This window comes from Triticum dicoccoides, chromosome 3A, assembly GCF_002162155.2.
Source record: "Triticum dicoccoides isolate Atlit2015 ecotype Zavitan chromosome 3A, WEW_v2.0, whole genome shotgun sequence".
Lineage (NCBI taxonomy): Eukaryota > Viridiplantae > Streptophyta > Magnoliopsida > Poales > Poaceae > Triticum > Triticum dicoccoides.
The window spans coordinates 691,410,528-691,426,662 of NC_041384.1; the positions used below are offsets into that span (position 1 = coordinate 691,410,528).

General features: G+C 39.3%; 1 pseudogene; it reads left to right on the forward strand.

The window, feature by feature from the left end:
• The first annotated feature begins 6,670 nt into the window (after positions 1 to 6,670).
• LOC119273035 overlaps positions 6,671 to 16,135 on the forward strand; it is a 105,313-nt pseudogene continuing 95,848 nt past the window's right edge.

A 16,135-nucleotide genomic window follows, 5' to 3' on the forward strand; every position in this document is an offset into this window, starting at 1 on the left:
ATGACCTCCTTAAAGGGGACGCAACTACCACTAAAATTCCAGATGAATTCCAACGGACAGGTGCAGTTGTGACTTATGAAGCCATCCGATGATAAGTATGTTTGGCAATGTGATAGTCGAGCATTGCATGTGGGAAGTAAATGGAGTACCACATGAACTTGCTTGGGTAGGTCATAAAGAGAGAATGTTAGAGGTGTGGCATGATCACTCACTTCCGAGTTCTGTATTCCCCCTCTTGTAACATACAATATTTAACTAAAGTCACCAAAACAAAAACTACCACTAAAATGAATCGCATTTAGGCTCCAATCTGTTCACAGAAAGTACAAATAAAAGGGCGAATTAACATAGGAATTTTCATTGTACCATAAGATGGTATGATCTTGATTTGGGCTTTGTAAATATTTATTTAATGCACAACTACCACACCAACCTCTGGTCTCATTCCGTAAATACTAGGGTCGCACTGCCTTCGGTCTCAGCTCAATATATACCAATATATTTGTCTTTTGGTCTTCTTCCTAGGCCATTCACCTATAGCATCTCGCACATGTCAAGACTTAAGAGGAAGATGAAATTGTGGCACTTAATTAGGATTTACGTGTTAGATACGTGTAGCGTTTTCGGAATAGTAGGCATACAGGAATATGTTCATTCATGCTGTGTTTACAGTGGTGTCACTGACCTAATTACAGCCACCACAGTGGACGTGACCGCTAGGGAAAAAAAGTTTCTCCTGCATGGGGAGGCAAGGGAGTGCGTAGCTTTTGTGGCTTCCGGGCTATAACGTGTCTTTTCTATGAACCATGAATGAAAGGTCATGGCTGGCTACCATGAGACAGAAGAAAGTGGATTCAAATACCACGGCTCGGGAAGAAATAAATGTCCAGGATAGTCTTTTTCCCTTGATCCGCACCCGACTTTGCTACGATTATGTTTGGAAAGGAAATCTAACCAATTCGATATGAGAGCTAGAATGTACGACCCATCGTGCTGATACACAACTACTATATTACAGAGTATACTACTGCATGGTAATGTTAGTGACAAATACGTCATGGAACACTTGATAAAATGAACACTCGTATATGAGCATCGTGTCGCAGGTCAGCGAACGTGAAAGTATAAGAACAGACAAGCTTGTCTGAGGAAAAAAAAAAGATTGTCCCCGGCTGGTGGAAACATGCACAGTGTGCTCCACTTCCGCGTCGACTCTCTTTTATTGAGGTGGTACGTGCTTGGACATGCATGTCTCCGACAAGGTAACGAACAACCCCACCACCACTCTTTTGTCGAGGCAAGGTATATTGATATGGCTGCTGACATTCGCCCATGTCGCCGCCCCATGTCAATTCATACTTAGGGCAATGGCTGATTTGGTTTGTAAGCTAAGGTTTTCATATCTAACCTTAGTCATGCCACAATATATGAGACGCAAACCGATGTTAGATCAGAAAACAAAAAAAAAACACCTATCAAGATGACCGGCGGAAGAGAGAAAAATCCCGAGGAAGGGATCGGGAAAAGGACTCTTTAGGATAGTCGGTCAACACGACCGGCGGACGAACCCTAGATACGGACGGTGCGGCCCCCGGTGGCGGTCATGGAGGCCGACCGCCCCGGGGGCGATGCGCGTGGTGAAAGGGCGGGCGGCTGCTAAGGTTGGATCGGTTCTGATACCATGTTAGGAGCGATAGAGGGGGATTTGGCGGAATATGATGAATGTATTATTGAACTTCGACGACGAGTATATATTGAGTACATGACTTGAAGGACAAGACGTCACTTCTAAAGATAAGATAGAAGTCCGATTACAAATCATAAATTATCAAATACATGTTGATACGTCCATTTTGCATCATGCTTTTATATCGATATTTATTGCATTATGGGCTGTTATTACACATTATGTCACAATACTTATGCCTATTCCCTCTTATTTTACAAGGTTTACATAAATAGGGAGAATGCCGACAGCTGGGATTCTGGGCTGGAAAATGAGCAAATATTAGAGACCTATTCTGCACAGCTCCAAAAGTCCTGAAACTTCACGGAAGACATTTTCAGAATATATAAAAAATACTGAGCGTAAGAAGTTCACTAGTGGGGCCACACCCTGCCCACGAGGGTGGGGGGCGCGCCCTATCCCCCTGGTCGCGCCCCCCTACCTCATGGGCCCCCTGGTGGCCCTCCGATGGCCATCTTCTGCTATATGAAGTCTTTCGAGGAGGAAAAAATAATAAGCCATCTCCTCGGACGAAACTCCGCCGCCACGAGGCGGAACCTTGGCGGAACCCATCTAGGGCTCTGGCGGAGCTGTTATGCCGGGGAAACCTCCCTCCGCGAGGGGAAAATCATCGTCATCGTCATCACCAATGCTCCTCTCATCGGGAGAGGGCAATCTCCATCAACATCTTCATCAGCACCATCTCCTCTCAAAACCCTAGTTCATCTCTTGTATCCAATTCTTGTCTCCAAGTCCGGGATTGGTACTAGCGGGTTGCTAGTAGTGTTAATTACTCCTTGTAGTTGATGCTAGTTGGTTTATTTGGTGGAAGATCATATGTTCAAATCCTATATGCATATTAATACCCCTCTCTTATGAACATGATTATGCTTTGTGAGTAGTTACATTTGTTCCTGAGGACATGGGAGAAGTCTTGCTATTAGTAGTCATGTGAATTTGGTATTCATTCGATATTTTCATGAGATGTATGTTGTCTCTCCTCTAGTGGTGTTATGTGAACGTCGACTACATAACACTTCACCATTATTTGGGCCTAGAGGAAGGCATCAGGAAGTAATAAGTAGATGATGGGTTGCTAGAGTGACAGAAGCTTAAACCCTAGTTTATGCGTTGCTTTGTAAGGGGCTGATTTGGATCCATATGTTTCATGCTATGGTTAGGTTTACCTTAATACTTTTGTTGTAGTTGCGGATGCTTGCAATAGAGGTTAATCATAAGTGGGATGCTTGTCCAAGTAAGGACAACACCCAAGCACCAGTCCACCCACATACCAAATTATCAAAGTACCGAATGCGAATCATATGAACGTGATGAAAACTAGCTTGACGATATTCCCATGTGTCCTCGGGAGTGCTTTTCTCTATATAAGAGTTTGTCCAGGCTTGTCCTTTGCTACAAAAGGGATTGGGCCACCTTGCTGCACTTTATTTACTTTTGTTACTTGTTGCTCGTTGCAAATTATCCTATCACAGAACTATCTGCTACCACTTATTTCAGTACTTGCAGAGAATACCTTGCTGGAAACCGCTTATCATTTCCTTCTGCTCCTCGTTGGGTTCGACACTCTTACTTATCGAAAGGACTACGATAGATCCCCTATACTTGTGGGTCATCAAGACTCTTTTCTGGCACCGTTGCCGGGGAGTGAAGCGCCTTTGGTAGGTGGAATTTGGTAAGGAAAAATTTATATAGTGTGTTGAAATTTACTGTCACTTGTTACTATGGAAAGTAATCCTCTGACGGGCTTGTTCGGGGTATGTTCACCCCGACCAGTAGAGCAAAGAGTTGCTCCTCAACATACTGAACCTACTGAAAATGAAAATGTCTGCTTTGAGATTCCTTCGGGTATGATAGAAAAACTGCTAGCTAATTCTTTTACAGGAGACGGAACAATTCATCCTGATGAGCACCTAATATATGTGGATGAAGTTTGTGGATTATTTAAGCTTGCAGGTGTACCCAGAGATGTTGTTAAGAAGAAGGTCTTCCCTTTATATTTGAAGGAAGGTGCATTGACATGGTATAGGCTATGTGATGATACGGGGTCATGGAACTACAAGTGATTGAAATTGGAATTTCATCAGAAGTTTTATCCTATGCATCTTGTTCATCGTGATCGCAATTATATATATAATTTTTGGCCTCACGAAGGAGAAAGCATCGCTCAAGCTTGGGGGAGGCTTAAATCAATGTTATATTCATGCCCCAATCACGAGCTATCAAGAGAGATGATTATTCAAAATTTATATGCTCGGCTTTCTGATAACAATTGCACCATGCTCGATACTTCTTGTGTTGGCTCTTTTATGACGAAGACTATTGAATTCAAATGGGATTTATTGGAAAGAATTAAACGCAACTCTGAAGATTGGGACCTCGACAAAGGTAAGGAGTCAGGTATGACACCTAAGTTTGATTGTGTTAAATCTTTTCTGGATACCGATGTTTTCCGTAAATTTGGCACGAAATATGGACTTGACTATGAGATAGTAGCTTCTTTCTGTGAATCTTTTGCTACTTATGTTGATCTCCCCAAGGAGAAGTGGTTTAAATATCATCCTCCCATAGAAGTAAAAGTAGTTGCACCTATTAAAGTTGAAGAAAATACTATCGCTTACAATGATCCTATTGTTCCTACTTCTTATGTTGAGAAACCACCTTTCCCTGTTAGGATAAAGGATCATGCTAAAGCTTTAACTGTGGTTCGTAAAATCAATATTAAAACTTATACACCTTCTGAGCAAATTAAAGTTGAACCTGATATTGCTATTGTTAAAGATCTCTTGTCTGATAATATTGATGGGCATGTTATTCATTTCCTTGATGAGACTGCTAGAATTGCTAAACCTTGTGCTAAAGATAAAACAGACGTGTGGTAGGCATGCATGTTATTTCTGTTAAAATAGGAGATCATTGTTATCATGGCTTATGTGATATGGGTGCTAGTTCTAGTGCAATACCTTACGACTTATACAAAGAAATTATGCATGATATTGCACCTGCTGAGATAGAAGATATTGATGTCACAATTAAACTTGCCAATAGAGATACTATTTAACCAATGGGAATTGTTAGAGATGTTGAAGTCTTATGTGGGAAAACTAAATATCCTGCTGATTTTCTTGTTCTTGGTTCCCCACAAGATAGCTTTTGTCCCATTATATTTGGTAGACCCTTCTTAAACACTGTTAATGCTAAGATAGATTGCAAAAAGGATGTTGTTACTATTGGTTTAGAGATATGTCTCATGAATTTAATTTCTCTAAATTTAGTAGACAACACCGTGAAGAAGAATTACCTAGTAAGGATGCAATTATTGGTCTTGCTTCTATTGCCGTACCTCCTAGTGATCCTTTAGAACAATATTTGCTAGACCATGAAAATGATATGTTTATGAATGAAAGAAGGGAAATAGATGAAGTATTCTTTAAACAGGAACCTATTCTGAAACACAATTTGCCTGTTGAAATCCTAGGGGATCCTCCTCCTCCCAAAGGTGATCCCGTGTTTGAGCTTAAACCGTTGCCTGATACTCTTAAATATGCTTATCTTGATGAGAAAAAGATATATCCTGTTATTATTGGTGCTAACCTTTCAGAGCATGAGGAAGAGAGATTATTGAAAACTCTGAATAAGCACCGTGCTGCTATTGGGTATACTCTTGATGATCTTAAGGGCATTAGTCCCACTCTATGTCAACATAAAATAAATTTGGAAGAAGATGCTAAACCAGTTCGTGATCATCAACGACGGCTGAATCCTAAAATGAAAGAAGTGGTAAGAAAGGAAATACTAAAACTCCTTGAGGTAGGTATAATCTATCCCATTGCTGATATTCAGTGGGTAAGTCATGTCCATTGTGTCCCTAAGAAGGGAGGTATTACTGTCGTTCCTAATGATAAAGATGAATTGATTCCTCAAAGAATTATTACAGGTTATAGGGTGGTAATTGATTTCCGCAAATTAAATAAGGCCACTAAAAAGGATCTTTACCCCTTACCTTTTATCGATCAAATGCTAGAAAGATTATCCAAACATACACATTTTTGCTTTCTAGATGGTTATTCTGGTTTCTCTCAAATACCTGTGTCAGCCAAGGACCAATCAAAGACTACTTTTACTTGCCCTTTTGGTACTTTTGCTTATAGACGTATGCCTTTTGGTTTATGTAATGCACCTGCTATCTTTCAAAGATGCATGATGGCTATATTCTCTGACTTTTGTGAAAAGATTTGTGAGGTTTTCATGGACGATTTCACCATCTATGGATCTTCTTTTGATGATTGCTTGAGCAACCTTGATCGAGTTTTGCAGAGATGTGAAGAAACTAATATTTTCTTGAATTGGGAAAAGTGCCACTTTATGGTTAATGAAGGTATTGTCTTGGGGCATAAAGTTTCTGAAAGAGGTATTGAAGTTGATAAAGCCAAGGTTGATGCTATTGAAAAGATGCCATGCCCCAAGGACATCAAAGGTATAAGAAGTTTCCTTGGTCACACCGGATTTTATAGGAGGTTCATTAAGGACTTCTCAAAAATTTCTCGGCCTCTGACTAATTTATTACAAAAAGATATACCATTTGTCTTTGATGATGATTGTGTAGAAGCATTTGAAATACTTAAGAAAGAATTGATCTCTGCACCTATTGTTCAGCCACCTGATTGGAATTTACCATTTGAAATTAAGTGTGATGCTAGTGATTATGCTATAGGTGCTGTTCTAGGGCAAAGAGTTGATAAGAAATTAAACGTTATTCAATATGCTAGTAAAACCCTAGACAATGCTCAAAGAAATTATGCCACTACTGAAAAGGAATTCTTAGCAGTTGTATTTGCTTGTGATAAGTTCAGACCTTATATTGTTGATTCTAAAGTAACTATTCACACTGATCATGCTGCTATTAAATATCTTATGGAAAAGAAAGATGCTCAACCTAGACTTATTAGATGGGTTCTCTTGCTACAAGAATTTGATTTACATATTGTTGATTGAAAGGGAGCTGAGAACCCCGTTGTAGACAACTTGTCTAGGTTAGAAAATGTGCTTGATGACCCACTACCTATTGATGATAGCTTTCCTGATGAGCAATTAAATGTCATAAATGCTTCTCATACTGCTCCATGGTATGCTGATTATGTGAATTACATTGTTGCCAAATTCATACCACCTAGTTTCGCATACCAGCAAAAGAAAAAGTTCTTCTATGATTTGAGGCATTACTTTTGGGATGACCCACATCTTTATAAAGAAGGAGTAGATGGTGTTATTAGACGTTGTGTACCTAAGCATGAACAGGAACAGATCCTATGCAAGTGTCACTCCGAAGCTTATGGAGGACACCATGCTGGAGATAGAACTGCACATAAGGTATTGCAATCTGGTTTTTATTGGCCTACTCTCTTCAAAGATTCCCGTAAGTTTGTCTTATCTTGTGATGAATGTCAAAGAATTGGTAATATTAGTAGACATCAAGAAATGCCTGTGAACTATTCACTCGTTATTGAACCATTTGATGTTTGGGGCTTTGACTATATGTGACATTTTCCTGCCTCTAATGGATATACACATATTTTAGTTGTTGTTGATTACGTTACTAAGTGGGTAGAAGCTATTCCAACTAGTAGTGTTGATCATAACACTTCTATTAAAATGCTTAAAGAAGTTATTTGTCCAAGATTTGGAGTCCCTAGATATTTAATGACTGATGGTGGTTCACATTTTATTCATGGTTCTTTCCGTAAAATTCTTGCTAAATATGATGTTAATCATAGAATTGCATCCCCTTATCACCCTCAGTCTAGTGGTCAAGTAGAATTGAGTAATAGAGAGCTCAAATTAATTTTGCAAAAGACTGTTAATAGGTGTAGAAAGAATTGGTCCAAGAAACTTGATGATGCATTATGGGCCTATAGAACTGCATATAAAAATCCTATGGGTATGTCTCCGTATAAAATGGTTTATGGAAAAGCATGTCACTTACCTCTCGAACTAGAACAGAAGGCATATTGGGCTATTAAAGAGCTCAATTATGATTTTAAACTTGCCGGTGAGAAGAGGTTATTGATACATCTCCAATGTATCTATAATTTTTGATTGCTCCATGCTATATTATCTACTGTTTTGGACATTATTGGGCTTTATTATCCACTTTTATATTATTTTTGGGACTAACCTATTATCCGGAGGCCCAGCCCAGAATTGCTGTTTTTTTTGCCTATTTTAGGGTTTCGAAGAAAAGGAATATCAAACGGAGTCCAAACGGAATGAAACCTTCGGGAACGTGATTTTCTCAATGAACAAGACCCAGGAGACTTGGACCCTATGTCAAGACACAAAAGAGGAGGCCACGAGGTAGGGGGCGCGCCTACCCCCCAGGCGCACCCTCCACCCTTGTGGGCCCCCTGTTGCTCCAACGACGTACTCCTTCCTTCTATATATACCTACGTCCCCCAAACGATCAGATACGGAGCCAAAACCCTAATTACACCGCCGCAACTTTCTGTATCCACGAGATCCCATCTTGGGGCCTGTTCTGGAGCTCCGCCGGAGGGGGCATCGATCACGGAGGGCTTCTACATCATCACCATAGCCCCTCCGATGAAGTGTGAGTAGTTTACCTCAGACCTACGGGTCCATAGTTTTTAGCTAGATGGCTTCTTCTCTCTTTTTGGATATCAATACAATGTTCTCCCCCTCTCTTGTGGAGAACTATTCGATGTAATCTTCTTTTTGTGGTGTGTTTGTTGAGACCGATGAATTGTGGGTTTATGATCAAGTCTATCTATGAATAATATTTGAATTTTCTCTGAATTCTTTTATGTATGATTGGTTATCTTTGCAAGTCTCTTCGAATTATCAGTTTGGTTTTCCCTACTAGATTGATCTTTCTTGCAATGGGAGAAGTTCTTAGCCTTGGGTTCAATCTTGCGGTGTCCTTTCCCAGTGACAGTAGGGGCAGCAAGGCACATATTGTATTGTTGCCATCGAGGATAACAAGATGGGGTTTTCATCATATTGCATGAGTTTATCCCTCTACATCATGTCATCTTGCTTAAGGCGTTACTCTGTTTTCATTAACTTAATACTCTATATGCATGCTGGATAGTGGTCGATGAGTGGAGTAATAGTAGTAGATGCAGGCAGGAGTCGGTCTACTTGTCTCTGACGTGATGCCTATATACATGATCATACCTAGATATTCTCATAACTATGCTCAATTCTGTCAATTGCTCAACAATAATTTGTTCACCCACCATAGAATACCTATGCTATTGAGAGAAGCCACTAGTGAAACCTATGGCCCCCAGGTCTATCTTCATCATATTAATCTTCCAACACTTAGTTATTTCCTTTGCTTTCTACTTTGCTTTTATTTTACCTTGCATCTTTATCATAAAAATACCAAAAATATTATCTTATCATATCTCACTCTCGTAAGTGGCCGTGTAGGGATTGACAACCCCTTATCGCGTTGGTTGCGAGGATTTATTTGTTTTGTGCAGGTACGAGGGACTGGCGCGTAGCCTCCTACTGGATTGATACCTCGGTTCTCAAAAACTGAGGGAAATACTTACACTACGTTGTTGCATCATCCCTTCCTCTTCGGGGAAAACCAACGCAGTGCTCAAGAGGTAGCAAGAAGGATTTGTGGCGCCGTTGTCGGGGAGGCTTACGCAAGGTCAAGTCAAGATTTGGACTCCCGACAACGAGCCATTTCTGGCGCCGTTGCCGGGGAGTCTACGCAAAAGTCAATATACCAAGTACCCATCACAATCCCTATCTCCCGCATTACATTATTTGCCATTTGCCTCTCGTTTTCCTCTCCCCCACTTCACCCTTGCCGTTTTATTCGCCCTCTCTCTCTCTCTATCCTCCCTCTCTTTCTCTATTTGCCTTCTTCCCATATGTATCCTTGTTTGTGTTTCCATGTGCCTTCTATTTGCTTGCATCTTTGCTTGCTAAAAATCTATTGATATGGATCCACTTAAAGTGTTCTACTTAGATCATCTTCGACCCTTATGCGCTCGTGCTGATACCCCAACTAGCCTAGTTGATGGGAAATCTTTAGATGAGCATGCTCATTTTGTGCGTCACCGTTTGTCTGAAAAAGGGAGACTCTTATGGAATCAAATAAACAGATTGTTGTGTTATGCTTGGAATCTTTGTGAAATTTGTGATTTTACTTGTTGCTCTAAGAACCCTAAAAAACACCTCCCCTACCTATATGAGTTTAATGATATTGAAATCTTATCTTCTTATGCAAAAGGTGTTTACAGTTACTACGATATCGAACGAATTGAAGAATTTGTTGCTTTTAAGGGTGCTTATGAAGTTGCTTCTTTGATTGAAAAATATGATATTACTCTCTACGAATCTGAAAATTTTGACATACTTAAATATTTCTATGAAAACTATGCTCACAATGTCTATGTCAAAGAATTTATTGAAAGAATGACCGTTGCTTCGGAAGAAAATAATGATATGCATGAATCTATAGATAATTATGATTTCGATGATTTGATTGAAATATCCCTTGATGAACATGATGCTTGCTATTCTTGTGGCCATGATGCCAATATTTATAAAGATGAATGTGCTATAGTTCCTTATGATAAACATGAGATCGTTGCTATTGCACCCATACTTAATAGTTCCTTCGATGAAAAGCATGATTGCAATGATGTTATTATAAATTCCTTTAATGTCAATTGTGTTAATGATATGCAAAACCCTAAGCTTGGGGATGCTAATTTTGCTAGGATTACTATTTGTTGCAATGATCGTGATTGGGGTGATTCTTCTTTTGATCTTGAAAATTTATTTAAGCCCCATGATGAATATGAGATTGATAATAGTGTTTGCAATATTATTAAAAGTGGGTTTGGAGAGGTCATGACTTTAGTTAATGTTAATCCCACTATTTTGGAAGAGTGTCAACTTTGCATGCATGTAGATCATGTTGAAAATATTTTATGTGATAGCTATTTTGTTGAACTTTCTCATGATCCTACATGTAATTATTATGTGAGAGGAAAATATGGTGGTAGAAAATTTCATGTTACTAAATTATCTCTCGTTATGTTGAGATTGCTATTGTTTCTTTCCACTTCCTTGCATATGCTAGTTTTTGCTTGCCTTGATAATTTGTTTGCCTATAAGATGCCTATGCATATGAAGTATGTTAGACTTAGATGTGTTTGTCACATGTTTTATGATGCTCTCTTTGTGCTTCAATTCTTGTCTTTCATGTGAGCATCATTGAAATATTATGCCTAGCTAGGGGTGTTAAACGATAGCGCTTGTTGGGAGGCAACCCAATTTTATTTTTATTCCTTGCTTTTTGCTCCTTTTTAGTAATAAATAATTTATCTAGCCTTTGTTTTGGTTGTGTTTTTTGTGTTTAATTAGTGTTTGTGCCAAGTAGAACCATTGGGAAGACTTGGGGAAAGTCTTGTTAATCTTGCTGTAAAAAACAGAAACTTTAGCGCTCACGAGAACTGCTGCCATTTTTATTTGGAAAGTGATATTTAGTTAATTCTTTTTGAAGATGACTAATAGATAAATTCCTCACGTCCAGAAATTTATTTTAGAATTTTTGGGGTTCCAGATCTTGTGCTAGCTACATATTACTACAGACTGTTCTATTTTTGACAGATTCTGTTTTTCGTGTGTTGTTTGCTTGATGAATCTATGGCTAGTAAAATAGTTTATAAACCATATAGAAGTTGGAATAAAGTAGGTTTAACACCAATATAAATAAAGAATGAGTTCATTACAGTTCCTTGAAGTGGTCTTTTATTTTCTTTCGCTAACGGAGCTCATGAGATTTTCTACTTTAAGTTTTGTGTTGTGAAGTTTTCAAGTTTTGGGTAAAGATTTGATGGATTATGAAACAAGGAGTGACAAGAGCCTAAGATTGGGGATGCCAATGTCGCCCCCGAGATAATATAAGAACACCTAAAAGCCAAAGCTTGGGGATGCCCCGGAAGGCATCCCCTCTTTTCGTCTACTTCTATCGGTAACTTTACTTGGAGCTATATTTTTATTCACCACATGATATGTGTTTTGCTTGGAGCGTCTTGTATGATTTGAGTCTTTATTTTTTATTTTACCACAATCATACTTTCTGTACACACCTTTTGAGAGAGCCATACATGATTTGGAATTTGTTAGAATACTCTATGTGCTTCGCTTATATCATTTGAGTTATATAGTTTTGCTCTAGTACTTCACTTATATCTTTTTAGAGCACAGTGGTGGATTTGTTTTATAGAAACTATTGATCTCTCATGATTCACTCAGATTATTTTGAGAGTCTTAAATAGCATGGTAATTTACTTAAATAATCCCAATATGCTTGGTATTCAAGAATAATAAAAGAATTTTCTTATGAGTGTGTTGAATGCTATGAGAAGTTTGATACTTGATAATTGTTTTGAGATATGAAGATGGTGATATTAAAGTTATGCTAGTTGAGTAGTTGTGAATTTGAGAAATACTTGTGTTAAATTTTGTGATTCCCGTAGCATGCACGTATGGTGAACTGTTATGTGATGAAGTCAGAGCATGATTTATTTTTTGATTGTCTTCCTTATGAGTGGCGGTCGGGGACGAGCGATGGTCTTTTCCTACCAATCTATCCCCCTAGGAGCATGCGCGTAATACTTTGCTTTGATAACTTGTAGTTTTTTGCAATAAGTATATGAGTTCTTTATGACTAATGTTGAGTCCATGGATTATACGCACTTTCCTCACCCTTCCACCTTTGCTAGCCTATCTAATACCGCGCACCTTTCGCCGGTATCATACACCCACCATATAGCTTCCTCAAAACAGCCACCATACCTACCTATTATGGCATTTCCATAGCCATTCCGAGATATATTGCCATGCAACTTTCCACCATTCCGTTTATTATGACACACTCTATCATTGTCATATTGCTTAGCATGATCATGTAGTTGACATCATATTTGTGGCAAAGCCACCATTCATAATTCTTTCATACGTGTCACTCTTGATTCACTGCATATCCTGGTACTCCGCCGGAGGCATTCATATAGAGTCATATTTTGTTCTAAGTATCGAGTTGTAATTGTTGAGTTGTAAGAAAAACAAAAGTGTGATGATCATCATTATTAGAGCATTGTCCCAGTGAGGAAAGGATGATGGAGACTATGATTCCCCCACAAGTCGGGATGAGACTCCGGATGAAAAAAAGAAAAAAGAAAAGAGGCCATAAAAAGAGAAAAGGCCCAAATAAAAAAATGAGAGAAAAAGAGAGAAGGGACAATGTTACTATCCTTTTACCACACTTGTGCTTCAAAGTAGCACCATGATATTCATGATAGAGAGTCTCCTATGTTATCACTTTCATATACTAGTGGGAATTTTTCATTATAGAACTTGGCTTGTATATTCCAATGATGGGCTTCCTCAAAATGCCCTAGGTCTTCATGAGCAAGCAAGTTGGATGCACACCCACTTAGTTTCTTTTGTTGAGCTTCCATATACTTATAGCTCTAGTGCATCCGTTGCATGGCAATCCCTACTCACTCACATTGATATCTATTGATGGGCATCTCCATAGCCCGTTGATACACCTAGTTGATGTGAGACTATCTTCTCCCTTTTTGTCTTCCCCACAACCACCATTCTATTCCACTTATAGTGCTATATCCATGGCTCACGCTCATGTATTGCGTGAAGATTGAAAAAGTTTGAGAACACCAAAAGTATGAAACAATTGCTTGGGTTGTCATTGGGGTTGTGCATGATTTAAATATTTTGTGTGGTGAAGATGGAGCATAGCCAGACTATATGATTTTGTAGGGATAACTTTCTTTGGCCATGTTATTTTGAGAAGACATGATTGCTTTTTTAGTATGCTTGAAGTATTATTATTTTTATGTCAATATTAAACTTTTATCTTGAATCTTTCGGATCTGAATATTCATACCACAATTAAGAAGAATTACATTAACATTATGCCAAGTAGCACCGCATCAAAAATTCTGTTTTTATCATTTACCTACTCGAGGACGAGCAGGAATTAAGCTTGGGGATGCTTGATACGTCTCCAACGTATCTATAATTTTTGATTGCTCCATGCTATATTATCTACTATTTTGGACATTATTGGGCTTTATTATACACTTTTATATTATTTTTGGGACTTACCTATTAACCGGAGGCCCAGCCCAGAATTGTTGTTTTTGCCTATTTTAGGGTTTCGAAGAAAAGGAATATCAAACGGAGTCCAAACGGAATGAAACCTTTGGGAACGTGATTTTCTCAACGAACAAGACCCAGGAGACTTGGACCCTGCGTCAAGACACAAAAGAGGAGGCCACGAGGTAGGGGGGCACCCCTACCCCCAGGTGCGCCCTCCACCCTCGTGGGCCCCCTGTTGCTCCACCGACATACTGCTTCCTCCTATATATACCTACGTACCCCCAAACGATTAGATACGGAGCCAAAACCCTAATTCCACCATCGCAACTTTCTGCATCCACGAGATCCCATGTTGGGGCCTGTTCCGGAGCTCCGCTGGAGGGGGCATCAATCACGGAGGGCTTCTACATCATCACCATAGCCCCTCCGATGAAGTGTGAGTAGCACTAGTGCAGAACCGGGCAATAGCACCGGTTCGTAAGGCCCTTTAGTGCCGGTTCCATAACCGGCACTAAAGTGTGGGCACTAAAGGCCCCCCCTTTAGTACCGGTTCAGCACGAACCGGTGCTAAAGGGCAACCACGTGGCACGAGCCAGCTCCGGGGGCCGGGAGCCCTTTAGTACCGGTTGGTAACACCAACCGGTACTAAAATGTTTGGGGGGGGTTTTGGTTTTATGATTTCTTTTTCATTTAATTTTGTGTTTTCCATTTTAATTCTTTTTCGTTTGCTGGTATTTTACGATACTACACATTGTACACGTTATGCATATATATATAAATATAATTTCTAGTAGAACCAATCATATATATATATATATCATCAATGTCTCACAAACCACCATATTAATTCACACATACACACATGTATAGCTATATAGAATTTCTCCTACATATGCATGTTGCCTTCGGAGCCAGTGGCATTAGCCTAATTGGTGCCTTCGGAGCACAATGACAATTGGAAGTGGTTCATGACCTGGTCGATGGGGGCGGTAGCGGGTAATAGTATTCTCCCTTCGGATTTATGACCTGGTCGTGCAAAAATCCCGCTATTTCCTCCTGAAGTGCTTCTACGCGCTCCGTTTTTAGGAGCTTGTCCCGCACCTCTGTGAACTGTTAAGAAGGAGATCAATATGCATGTGTATTAGTTGTGTGACTAGATATCGATAATGGTGTAAAAAATGTGAATAGTGTTCTGACAAGCGTACCCATTCCTGTCTTTGAGATCTGCTCCTTTCGGACGCCATCATGCGAATGTTCTCGCAAACGCAGAATGCGCACAGATTAGTCCCCTGCGCCTGCTTCAGGGCCTTTATTACGAGAATGGAATTTAATTTGATCAGATAATAATTAATCAAGCATGATAATTAAAGAGATGTCAGCTAGCTAGCTAGCTAGTACTACTTAATTACTTACCTTGGGTCGAAACCATTTCAGCTGTCGTTTCCATTCGCCTTCCGTGACGCTGATGAACCTTGCCCAAGCCCTGCCCGCCGACAAAGAAAATGAATAAAGGGGTTATTAAATAGTTCATATCATGAAATGACGAACTAAATAGGCCGAGATATATAGTTAATAATGATTGAAATTACCTGTTGACTATCCCAAACAAGATGTTATAGTCACTATTTGCTTTGAGTAGTGAGTCCAGTATTTCAACTGTTCTGGCGTCAACTTTAATGATACACAAGATCCAGTGAAATCGTCGAGAACAAATACTAGCTATATGCCCGCAAAAAGTAACATTTTTTTAATGATTGGATTTTGATAACTAAAATTTCTAACATTTCTATATAACACTAATTATGCTATCATTGCATATGTCAAAATTCTATATGCTATTTCATACTAATTAAGCATCTAACACTAAAAACAGAAAACACAACTTTTATACATCCATTAAAAAACTGAAAAACAACATTATATAAAAAATTTCCATACAAATTAAACACTAATTATATCCATCCAACATGCATTCATACATATATACTAGTGAAAAAATAATAATCTAAAAAATCTAAACTAATTAAACATACAAAATACGTATATACTAATATATACATGCATTAATTCATACAAATGTACGTGTGTGTGTGTGTGTGTTCATCATGCTTGTGTGTGTATGGGCTCGGGGAGGGGCGGCGCCCATGGTGGCCGCCGGGGGCGAGGGAGAGGGGTTAGAGGGGGAGAGCTCACAGTGGGGCGACGGCGACGGCG